This window comes from Zeugodacus cucurbitae, chromosome 4 (genome assembly GCF_028554725.1).
Source record: "Zeugodacus cucurbitae isolate PBARC_wt_2022May chromosome 4, idZeuCucr1.2, whole genome shotgun sequence".
Lineage (NCBI taxonomy): Eukaryota > Metazoa > Arthropoda > Insecta > Diptera > Tephritidae > Zeugodacus > Zeugodacus cucurbitae.
Genome location: NC_071669.1, coordinates 66,971,221 through 66,983,001, shown reverse-complemented (window position 1 = coordinate 66,983,001; position 11,781 = coordinate 66,971,221). Strand labels below are relative to the sequence as shown.

General features: G+C 32.9%; 1 long non-coding RNA gene across 1 annotated transcript; it reads left to right on the top strand.

The window, feature by feature from the left end:
• The first annotated feature begins 4,514 nt into the window (after window positions 1–4,514).
• LOC128921516 (uncharacterized) lies at window positions 4,515–9,012 on the top strand. Its single transcript, XR_008470954.1, has 2 exons — window positions 4,515–6,003; window positions 7,330–9,012. It is a non-coding gene; the product is annotated as an uncharacterized LOC128921516 (long non-coding RNA).
• Window positions 9,013–11,781: the final 2,769 nt, after the last annotated feature.

Sequence of the window (11,781 nt, the reverse complement as noted above, 5' to 3'; positions counted from 1 at the left end):
CTCCAAAAAAAGATAAGTGTATCACTTTTGGAATGTAGCTCCACTTATTTGCTGGGGTTCTGTGGTTTCTCAAGTTCCTCACGGTTTCTTAAAGCTTCTGAATGAGATTTTCCACTATTGGTTCTCTTCGAAGGCGCTATAAAGGTTTCTATTGAATGTCCTGTATCACAATAATAATCTCTTCTCCACTCCAAAGAAAATGTAATGGGTGTTTCATAATGAACAGACGTTAGCCGGAAAAACGTTCATTGCTAACATACGGCCCCAATTGCTGCAAAAAGGGGTCGAAAATTCGGCCTCCCGGCTGGAATGGAATAAAGCTAGCCGCGACGGTCACTTTCCTGAAATCATTAAAAAATATCTTGGCCATAACATTAAATTATATGCGTCTTATGTCTTCTTTAAAATCTTATGTCTAAAAAACACCCTCAATAAAATTAAAAATATCATTAAAATATGCTTTTGAATACAGCTGTGTAAGTAATGACGTCACTTTAGCGTTTCGAAGATTTTAGCATGTTTTGCCTCAATTCAATTAAAAACCAATGATAATTTGAAAAATATATTTTCGTCAAAGTCAAGCTCTTAAAGCTTTAATCTTAAGTGCTCACTTCTCCATAAACTTACGGATTATACTAAAATATATATTTTTTATTCTGTGAACCCACAAATGATTTATCGCACAAATTCTGCTGTTACACGCAATTTCGAAATTAATTGTCCGACAAGATAAACTGCAAATATTTCCCGCTAAATGACTATGACATCATTACAACCCGGAACTTGGTGAAAAACTTCCCTTGAACCCTGTTACACCGCTGGAGGAAGTTCTACAACAAAATTATAGCCTTGATTGTTACGTGACGTCTTTCAAAAGTCATTGCTAAAAAGTCAACAGCCGCAAAGAATAACAACAACGAAACAAATAACAATAACAAAAACAAAAAAACTGAAATTATCAGATTGTGAAAAAATACACGAACGCGTGCTGTTGAATGTCGTGCGGCCTACGCTCAGCGTATCCTCAGAGGCCGAGCGACGCGGCGCGTAAGCTTTGCGGGCGGTTTGCCCTCGTGCGCCTGTGCGCTTGTATGTGTGTGGCTGAAAAGTTGTTGACCTTCTACGGTTTTACGCAACCCTCGCTCGCCCCGCTCACCCTCAAACACAATGCAATTGCCTGCGCGCGCCAAGTAAAGATTTTTGTGTACAAAATGTGCGAGCGCGCAGTCAAAGCCAGAGATGCGCCAGCCGCAACAAATCACCGAAGTGTATACGAAATTATGATCAATTCGCTGCTCCTGCTAATGCCCTAAAATGCAATTTGTGAGTGTGTATGTGTGTGTACTGACACTTGCCGAAAATACTCGCTTGTAAAAAATTGGGCTTTTTGTGAACGGGATTTTCAAAAATATCCAAACGCAAGTCGCAAAAAACGAGTTCATTGTATTCGTAATAATAACGTTTTCGTGTTGCGCCACAGTAAATTCTTATTGCATGCCTGTCCGCGCTGTAATCAATTGAAACCCACACACGCACATACACTCGCATAAATGTTTTGCTTGTGCTTCCAATTATCAAGTGTTGGTTTTTTCGATCACTCACTGTATTGAGTAATTTTATTTAAGAATTTTTATTTTTAATCAGTTCGCTTATTTCCTTTATGTTTTTGTTTTTGTATTTTTGGTCACAATGTAGTATTTAATACGCAGTACCTGCAGTGAACGATAAAATATTTTGTGAATATGACACACCCATTGCCCCCCAATGGAGTGTGGCTAAACAGTTGTACAAATATGTTTTTTTTTTATATTCTGCTCTCTCTCTCTCTCTCTCTCTCTCTTTCACAGCTGTATATTAGAAATATTTAATAGATAAGGCAATAAACTCCTCGAATATATTCGCATGGATGTTTTGGAATATAAATATTTTGGGAAGCTAAAGCCATTAAAATTTATTTGAAATAGATGAAATATACTTTAATATTAAGTAGAGATGTAAAAATGTACGCTGTCTTCTAAGATGTCTAACTCTTATTTAGTACATTTGAGAAACAGCTTTTTTGAAGTACTTGTGCTTTCATCAAAAGCTTTCACATCCTTAAAGTTTGTACTTGCCTAGTCATATTGCTGTCTTTTAAGGAGTGTAATTCGAAAATTTGAAAAAAAGCATTCACATTCTTAAAGCTTCTATTTTACTAGTCATATTACTGACTTCTAATGAAAAGATTGAGTCTTCATCTAAAGCTTTCACATTCTTAAAACATTTAATTGACTATTCATATTGTGATGAACGAGGACAAGATGAAATATCTCCTGTCATCAAACAAACAGTCAGCGCATTCGCGTCTTGGCTCCCACGTCACTGTTGACAGTCATAACTTTGAAGTTGTAGATAATTTCGTATACCAAGGCACCAGCATCAACACCGATAATAATGTCAGCCTTGAAATCCAACGCAGAATCCCTCTTGCCAACAGGTGTTTCTATGGACTGAGTAGGCAAGAGAAAAGTAAAGTCCTCTCTCGACAAAAACTAAACTCTGCAAGTCCCTCATCAATCCCGTCCTACTTTTTGGTGCAAAAGCGTGAACGATGTCAACAGCAGATGAGACGACACTAACAGTTATCGAGAGAAAGGTTTTGCGGAAGATTTATGGTCACTTAAACCGCAGAAGATGGAATGAAGAGACAGCGACTACGCTGGCTAGGTCATGTTGTTCGAATGGACGAAAGTGCTCCAGTTCTAAAAGTGTTCGATGCAGTACCCGCTGGTGGAAGCCGAGGAATAGGGAGGCCTCCACTCCGATGGAAGGACCAGATGGAGTAGGACCTGTTTTCACTTGGTATTACCAATTGTGAGAATTTACTTGAACTTACTTTCTTCCTCTTATACAGCCATGTTTGTAGTCTTCAACTATTAAACAATTTAAAACGAGTCTAAGGGGTTAGGGTCCACGCCAAGTATGGGTAGATAATTCTATTTTTTTACTTTTTCATTTTTTCATGAAAACCACTTTGAAGACATGAGTTATTTATCAGCCTAGTATTATGAAACCAGAAGCTTGTGTGATTTGTTGTATTCCAATTGGCTATAAGACTCGTATGGCTATCGAAGCTGAGAATATATTCTGGAATCTGGAAATATTCCACACACCAGCATTTCTTTCACATTTTTCATGAATTTCTTACAGAAACCTTCCATTTTGATTTCAAGTTACTTAACACTGGAATTCACACTAATTTAATTCCTTGATGCTTTTCATATGAACCCAGATGAATCAATAATTATGGCGAAGTAAGAAAAACTGACGTAGAAAGTTCAGAACCTGCTGCTTCTTGGAAGAGTCAAATTTTTAGTAATTCTTCGAAAAATTCGAACGTCTGGTTTTTGCTAACTGAGAGCTTTACAACGCTTTTTATGATCTTAAGTTAAAAAATGAATATAAAATTACAAAAAATATTATTATAAAGTCAACAACAAAAAATTTTAATAAAAATAAACCAGAAATTCTACGTCAAGGCAATAACAGACAATGCTTCTAAATAATCATATTATGAAAAATTAAAAATTTACATCAATATCCGATTACTGGTGATTAGTTTAGTTAAGATTTAACTCATACTCAGCTTTAATTGCCGTCAAAATTAAACTGCAAACTACGAAATCGATTTAAAACTAACCTAGAACGCTTGTAATCTTTTCTGTTATATGTATAATATGATAACAATACATATTATTACAGAATAACGGAAGTGATTTACAATCGAAATTCATCGAGTTTAATCCACTCAAAACACATTGGAAGCTGTTGAAAATCGCATTTAAATAACCGTAATAGTCTTACAGTTGTTGGGGAAAAGTGTATAACAGCGCAACTACATTAAAATGTATTTAAAGAAATATTTATGACCGCGCATGTATACACATAAATATGTGTATTAATATATTTAAGTGAACTGCCTAAATACTTGAAATTTTACTTTACGCGCAAATAACGGCTTTCACTACAAAAACACGAAGCCGGTTTGCAGCGAAAATCACACGAGAAGACACAAAAAATAAAAAAAAGTTAAATAAAAAGTGGGAAAAAAGAAATTAAAATGAAAAAATATGGAAATATTAAAATCGCCAAAGCAAAGTAGTAAAAGCATGGCGCTGGAGTAGTTTGAGACCGCAATTTTTTTTTGGCACAAACAGCTTACATGCCAACGAAACTGGAGCAAATACGTACTTATAAAGAAAGTATTTGTTGGACATATGGGCAGCTGTGAAAGGGAAATAATTTATTTATATTAATATAAATAAATAAAAATATTGTAATATAAATAAATAAATGCAATAAAAATGTTCATAGCAAAATAAATTTATATAAAATATATTATTTGTATGTATGTCTGTCAAACTACAATAAAATTCCGTAAAAAAATTAAATTTTTTTATTTTATTTAAAAATGTTTAAAAAATTCTAAATTTCCATTTCGCACTCAAAAAAAAAAAAAAACAAAAAATAAAAAAATTAAAAAAAAAAACAGCGATAAATCCGCTGCGGGGGACGCGCGGTGGTATGAGTAACCTCTGATTCCATGGACTCAGCGAGCTGCGTACGCAAAATATGCGATAAGTGTAAGCTTTGCAGCAGCAGGCAAGCGATGCCAGCTAGACGTTAACAACACAAAAACAACAAAAAAAACGTGGAAAAACAACAACAACAACACCAAAGTAAATGCATGCAAACGGGTGATTGAGCGATCATTGGAGTGAAAGTGCGTTTGTGTGCGTGCGTTTATTGCACTCACAGCGACTCAGCGAGTAAGCGCAGCAGCAGCTGTAACTGCTGTAGCTGTAAGGAAGAAATTGCATATATACAAAGACAACTCCGACGGTGCTGGATTCTTTAAACGATCGCACATATGTATGTATATGTTCATATATGTATATATGAAAAGCAATAACTGAAGCGGCAGCAGCCAACAGCAACACACACATAATAAATGCCATGAAAAAAATGAGAATTCAAATGTATGCTGCGACGATGAGGGCAAATACAATGCAAGGCATAAAGTATAAAGGAATCATAAGAACCAAAAAAAAAAAAACAACAACGACAACAACCAGACAGTCAGTCAGTCAATTAAAAAAGTGCAAAAGGTAAAGCAAATGGCAAGCGTACGAACGAAGAAAGAACTGCTGGAAGAACGACGAAAGTCAGCGAGGAGATCAACATGATCGCAATGCAACAGCAACTGCGCTGGCTATGCTGACAGCGACGGCAACAACAGCACGGGCGTTAACGACGAACAGCGAACGACGACGGCGTTGATGATGATGACGGCAACGAGAAGCTAAAGACCGAAATAAGAAAGAAAAGCAGCAAACAAACAAAAAAATCAAAAAAATCGAATTCAACAGCGAAACAGCAGCGACAGCAATATCAACAACAACGCATGGCACACTCACACCATTGCGCGATGCGAGAACCGTGCATTCGCTGCCCCAGAATATTTCACTTTCCAAAACCTATAAAAGCTAAAGATCTATACGAACTCGAGTTTATTAAAACGAGCGCTGTGCGCGTGCTAAGATCGTTTGTCCGCCTGTGCGACTGTGGAGCTGAGAACGCATTTTGAAATTAAGAATTGAAGGAGCTGCAGTTTAAAGTGAAAATTTGTATGCAAAAAACTGGAGGATAAACTAATTATTAATATTATTAATGGCAAAATGTGTTAACGAGGACAAAGCAGTGCGAAGCGAGTTTAATTAAATATCGAAATAATAAACTTATTTAAGAAAAACTTACAAAAAAGATGCGGTAGTGATAAAGTACACAATAAACATATTTTCTCGGAGCAAAAAGCCAAAAAAAAAACTTTAAGTGAGTGCATAAAATTTTCAAGAAAATCATGAGCAACTAGCAGGACTAAATATTTCGAAAAAAAATATCATATATCATGGCAGCGGATACTGGATTAAAAATCGCATCAATTTTGCGTGCTGCTAAGAAAGAGTGAAGTATTTTTTATAAAAAAATTAGTTATAGAATTTGGCAAGCGCTGTATTTCATCATAAAATGCAAGCATAATCGCTTTTGTTAGAAATGCTAAATGTCAAAATTCAGTCACTTTCTTGGTTACCCCACACCGAGAATGTATAATCAAAGTGCTTCCTATTAAAGCACGGAGGTGTGGTTACCAGTTTTTGGAATTGACGTAGAAGATGCTTACGTATCAGTTAAATGTACCTAATGAAGTAACCAGTTACTGAGAAAATGGGCGTGGTTATGCAAGGACAAATCTCCAAATTTATTTTTTTTTTCAAATTTATGGGTAGACTTAATGAAGTATCCAAAAAAAAAAACTGAATAGATACGAAATTAATTTTTTTTTTAATTTTTACTTATTAAAAAAATAGATTTTTTGAACTTGAAAAATTTCGAATTTTTGAAAAAAAAGGGTGTGGTTTTTAAAACATTTTCAGAGTTTCAATGCTTTTGTTGGCATTTTTTCAAAAGGAAGTCTTCAAAATACTTATTTATTGTTGTATATGTAGTTAAACTTCCATAACTCGAACTTCAATAACTCGAAATTCTCCATAACTCAAACTCTTGAATTGGCAGTAGAAGTCAAATTTCATACAAATTATCTTCCGTAACTCGGAAGTCTCTTTAACTTTAAGTTGTTTTTGTGAATTCTGGTGATTCGAGTTAGGGAAGTTCAACTGTATTTCTTTCTAAACCTGCTTTCTTTAAATATTACAAATATAAACTGAAAATATCGATCATACTTATACTCTTTTTCTACTCTACGATAATTAAACTTCTAATCTATTTTTGTTTTTTAATTTATTTTAATTAATTTTTTTAATTTTATTATTTTTAATTTGAGCAATTTTGTTCCATAAAAAATTGGTTTAACTCAAAATTCGAAAACTGAAAATTTTTTCAAATCATATAAATAATTTCGAGCAGATATTTGGAGCCCAAAAAATTTTATATTTATGTCTGAAACACGTTCAGTTTGAAACCGATAACGGATAACTTTAACTTTGATAGGTGTGAAAATCACAAAATTATACTAAAAATCAGTCTCAAAAACTCTCAAATAATTTAAATAAGTATGCGCTCAAGTCGTCGTAAATAATTCTTCATTAAATTATCACGATTAAAAATAAATAATGCATGCCAAAATCACACTCATGTAGGTACATATGTAAATTAGGTATGTATGTAAATTAGTAAATAGCCAGAAAAAATTTAACAATACGTGTCAGCATAACAAATATATACATATAGGAACCGTAACTGAATATTTGACTAATGAAGTTCTCATATCAGGCCAGCTGGCAAGAATGGCAACGTCAACGCGCAATCAAATGAAATTCAAATGCTAAACGTTATAATAAATGCATGGAAACATAATTTACAAACAAACATATAATATAAGTAAATACATACAAACATATATATATATATATATATATATATATATATATATATACATACATGTATATATATAAATACATATATGGATGCAAAGTGGCGCCGGCAAACGCAGATACTCGCTTATCAACAGCAAGCAAATCAACCAACAACAAACCAGCTCATAAATAGAACAAACAAAATTCTTATAGCACATACATACATACGTACATACAAACAAACACTTGTATATTAGCTTTGGCGCTGACATAGACAAACGAGCGCACAAACACCTCAGCGCAGCAAAGACAAATGGGAAGGTCGCTCAAACAAAACTGAGAGTGTTCTACTGACATGGATTAGTTTTTGCCACTACGAGCGCGCTGGCAGCGCAAACTGACGTTGATAAAACACGACGTCGACGATGACTACGTCAAACGGTCGTTCAACAACCATAGAAGACACGGGAAAAATAGCAACTTAATAGGACAAACCGGTCCACGAAGTGGCTAACATACAGTAGCGCTGCTGGTAAACAGCGGCGGCGTCGAAGTCAACGTTAGCGGCAACGCCAGCGTTCAGCAGAAAAGCACTTAAAAACCTTGAAAATGAAATGTGGAGAAAGAAAACTGCTTGATATATGAGGAAAAACTAACACCAGCGAAGAGCAGTGTTAAAGAATGAGAGAGCGAGAGCGCGCGAACACTAATTGAGTGACTTTATGAGTGAGTTTTTCAGGTGAAAAAAAAGGAACAACAATTTCAAGTGCTGATCTACGGCAATGTGAAAAGGAAATAGATTGGGTGTGGACGCCAGAATTTGTTGGCGTTCGATTCTGCACGAAATGAGCGAAATGAGTGAGTTTTAAGAGATCACGTCAAATGTAAATAAACAGTTAACGTTTCATGAACAACGATAAAACTATTCATAAATAAATACGGTTATTTATTGATTATTAGATTAGCGCAATTCGGTAAACTTTGCGCCACACTAACAGTACACACGATCACATGTACTCGTATATGTATATGTATATAGTATACTCGGACTGCACTCTTAAGTTTTCAGAGCGTTAAGTCAACGTCTAGTAGATCGGCGACTCGGCGACTTTCTTTCGCGTGTTGGCCAAAATGTGGCGCTTAGCGCCATTTAAGCGGCGATCGTGCGGCGCAGTTGCCTTTGTGACTTGGCGTCGAGCGGACACGTTTGCTGATAGGTGTTATAGAAAAAGTAACGGCAAAAGATAAACGCATAAAAAATATATTTTTTTACTAGTGATAAATTATTGCATTGTGTTGGGATGGCGGCGCGTACGTATAAATAACAGGCGAATGCTTATCAGCATGACGCTGGTGTTTCAAGTAGCGGAGAGAGCGCGTGTGTATAAGCGGTGCGCGCATTAGATTAGCATTTGTTCGTGTTTTTTTTTTTAATGTGTGTGTGTGTGTGTGTGCTCTTGTTTACTGATTGTGTCCGTTTGCTCGTACATAAAACGGGAGTCTATATATACTTATGTACTTTTGTATTATTTATTCCTTTTTATTTATTTTTAAATGTTCTCAAATTAGCTTTGCTTTGAACTTGAACTTTTAATGCCAACACACACAACAAAAAAACATAGAAATTAAAAATAAATTAATTAAAAATATCGCGCGTATATACAAATAGATAATCAAGTTGCTGAGCTTTTGAATAATACATTCTTTTGCGATTAACTTTCGCTTTAATTATGCAATTTATTTTTAAAAATTATTTATTTTTTTGTAACACAAAATTAATTTGAATGGTAATTAGTTAAATAATAGACAAATTTTTATAAATATTTTATATATTAAAAAAATATATTATTTTTTTATTTCAAGCGATTAATAATGTAACTAATTAAATCTAAATATTTTTTTATAAACAAATTTTTTTAATGAAATTAAATATAAAATTTCTATTAAAACGAGTTTGACTGTTGGAACAAAATTTTTAGAGTAAATGAAAGTAATTTAAATTATATTTATTTTTTAAAGGTTTTATTTAGTTTTTTTTTTTCAAGCGATTAATAATATATTTAATTGAATCTAAATATTTTTTTATCATCAAAAAAATTTTTTTTATGAAATTTAATAGAAAATTTCTGAAAAACCAGTTTGGCTGTTGGAGTATATGAAAGTAATTTAAATTATATACATATATATTTTTTAAATTTTATTCAGTATTACTATCACTATTTATGGTAGAATTCACTTCGAATTAAAAAGAAAACAATTGTTAAAGTAAAATATTTAATTCTATATAGAAATATGTTCTTCTATATGGAAATATAACATGAAATAATTGTAAATTAAAATTATTATAATTTTTAATTAGTTAAATATAACTACATTTTTTTTATTCTTCAATTTACTATTTGAAAAAAAAAAAAATATTTTTCCGTTTCGCCATAAACCTAAAATTGAGGTTATGTGTCGATACCTTTGTATAAAACAGGGTTGTATTCTTATAAACACTAAAGAAAAGTAAGTTTAAGGCGAGGTTAATTTAATTTTTTACATAATAAACTCGATATTTATGAGTGTGTTAATATTTTTAATTAAAAAAAAAAAACATAAATAATTTTTATTGCTCATATTTTTCTATCAGGCAACTTGCTTAACATATTATCCATAACATTTTTTTCTATTGCATGTTTAATTTGTTCATTATTCATAATATTTATTCTATAAATATTCGATTACTGCTTTGTTTTTGTTAAAATGTCGCCGAGTAAATGCTGCGCAATTACAATAAACGCTAAACAAACATATGCACATACAATCATATAACTACATATACATATATAGAGAAGAATTTATAATTTTCTACAAATGTATTTGCCAAGATTTTGTTTATTGAAAATTGTTTATTATTGCTACGTGTATTTTTGTTTCAACTCAGCCATACAGACTGCTCATTATATATATGTAAGTAGATAAAAAATTTATAAAGCCTTAGTATATATTTTTTCCAAAGCAAAAAATGCATGCGCTCGAATTTATTTATGTACATGAGCTACCGCATGTACCACCAACGGCATCCAGTCAGCCTTCCATTCATCATGAACGCGTCAGCACAACATTTGGCACAACAGCAACAACTACAACTGTCACAATTTGGCTTTCTTTGCTGTTAGCAAAGCTAAAAACACATTTGACAGCTGTTAACTTGTTGCTATAGTTAGTTGTTGTTGTTGTTTGATTAATTTTTATCTTGTTGTTGTCGTTGGTATTTTATAGCATTTTGGTTTTGACTGATGTGTATGTTAATTGGTGTGGTCCACTTGGCCGTCAGTGCAAAAGTACCGTAGCACATGCAATAGCACGAGCCGAGTCAGTTCGCGCACAGCACAGTGGGGTAAAGTAGAGCGTTTTGATGAAAAAATTTGAAAAAAAAAAAATTAAAAAAAATTATTTTTAAATTTAAATAAGATTGGTGATTATTACAATTTTTTTTTAATAAAAATTCAACAAATTATGTAGAAATATAGAAATTTTTAATTTATTAACTGAAAATTTAAATTTTTAATTTATTTAAAATTTAAATTTTTAATTTATTTGAAATTTAAATTTTTAATTTATTTGAAAATTCAATTTTTTTTTAATTTATATTTTTTAAATATTAATTTTTTTTGAATTTTAATATTTTTTATAATTATATTTTTATTTTTTTTTAATTTTATTATTTTTTACTTTATTCTTAATTTAATTTTTTAATCTTAAAATTTGTCCCCATCATTTCAGCTCATCCAGCCCACTGTGACGCCGCTTGGCGCACGAGTCAACATTGAAGTGTTGCCATTTACTGACAGCGTTGTTGTTGTTTATTATTTTTATTATTGCTGAGACACGCTCTTTGTAGTACGTGTGCATTCGCATTGCACTGCCGCTTGTTGTTGGAAAGTGAAAGTGCTGCGCGTGCATGCAAAAAGCACATTGCGCACAGAGCGCTGTAGTGGGGCGATGTGGCGCGGCATATAAGCAGTGAAGCGCTATATCGGCGCCACCACAGCTGCCGGTTGATTTTTGCACAACACTAAAAGCACATGCACACACACATACATACATAGAGATACTTGTATATATGTAAATATGTATGTATGTTTGTTGTTATTTTTGCGCGCTGACCGACTTGAAGTGGGCGTTGCTCGACCTGATTTTTGCTTTCTATTATAAATGAATAGCAACAATGTATTTATTAACTTACTTTTACACAATTACCGTTACATACACATATACCGTGCGCCTACTGAAGCGCTTCACTTTTGCTTTTTCCACTGATTTAGTGTTTCTTTTTGCTTTTTATTTTTATTTTTCGTTTTAAATAACTTTCAATGAAAAGTTG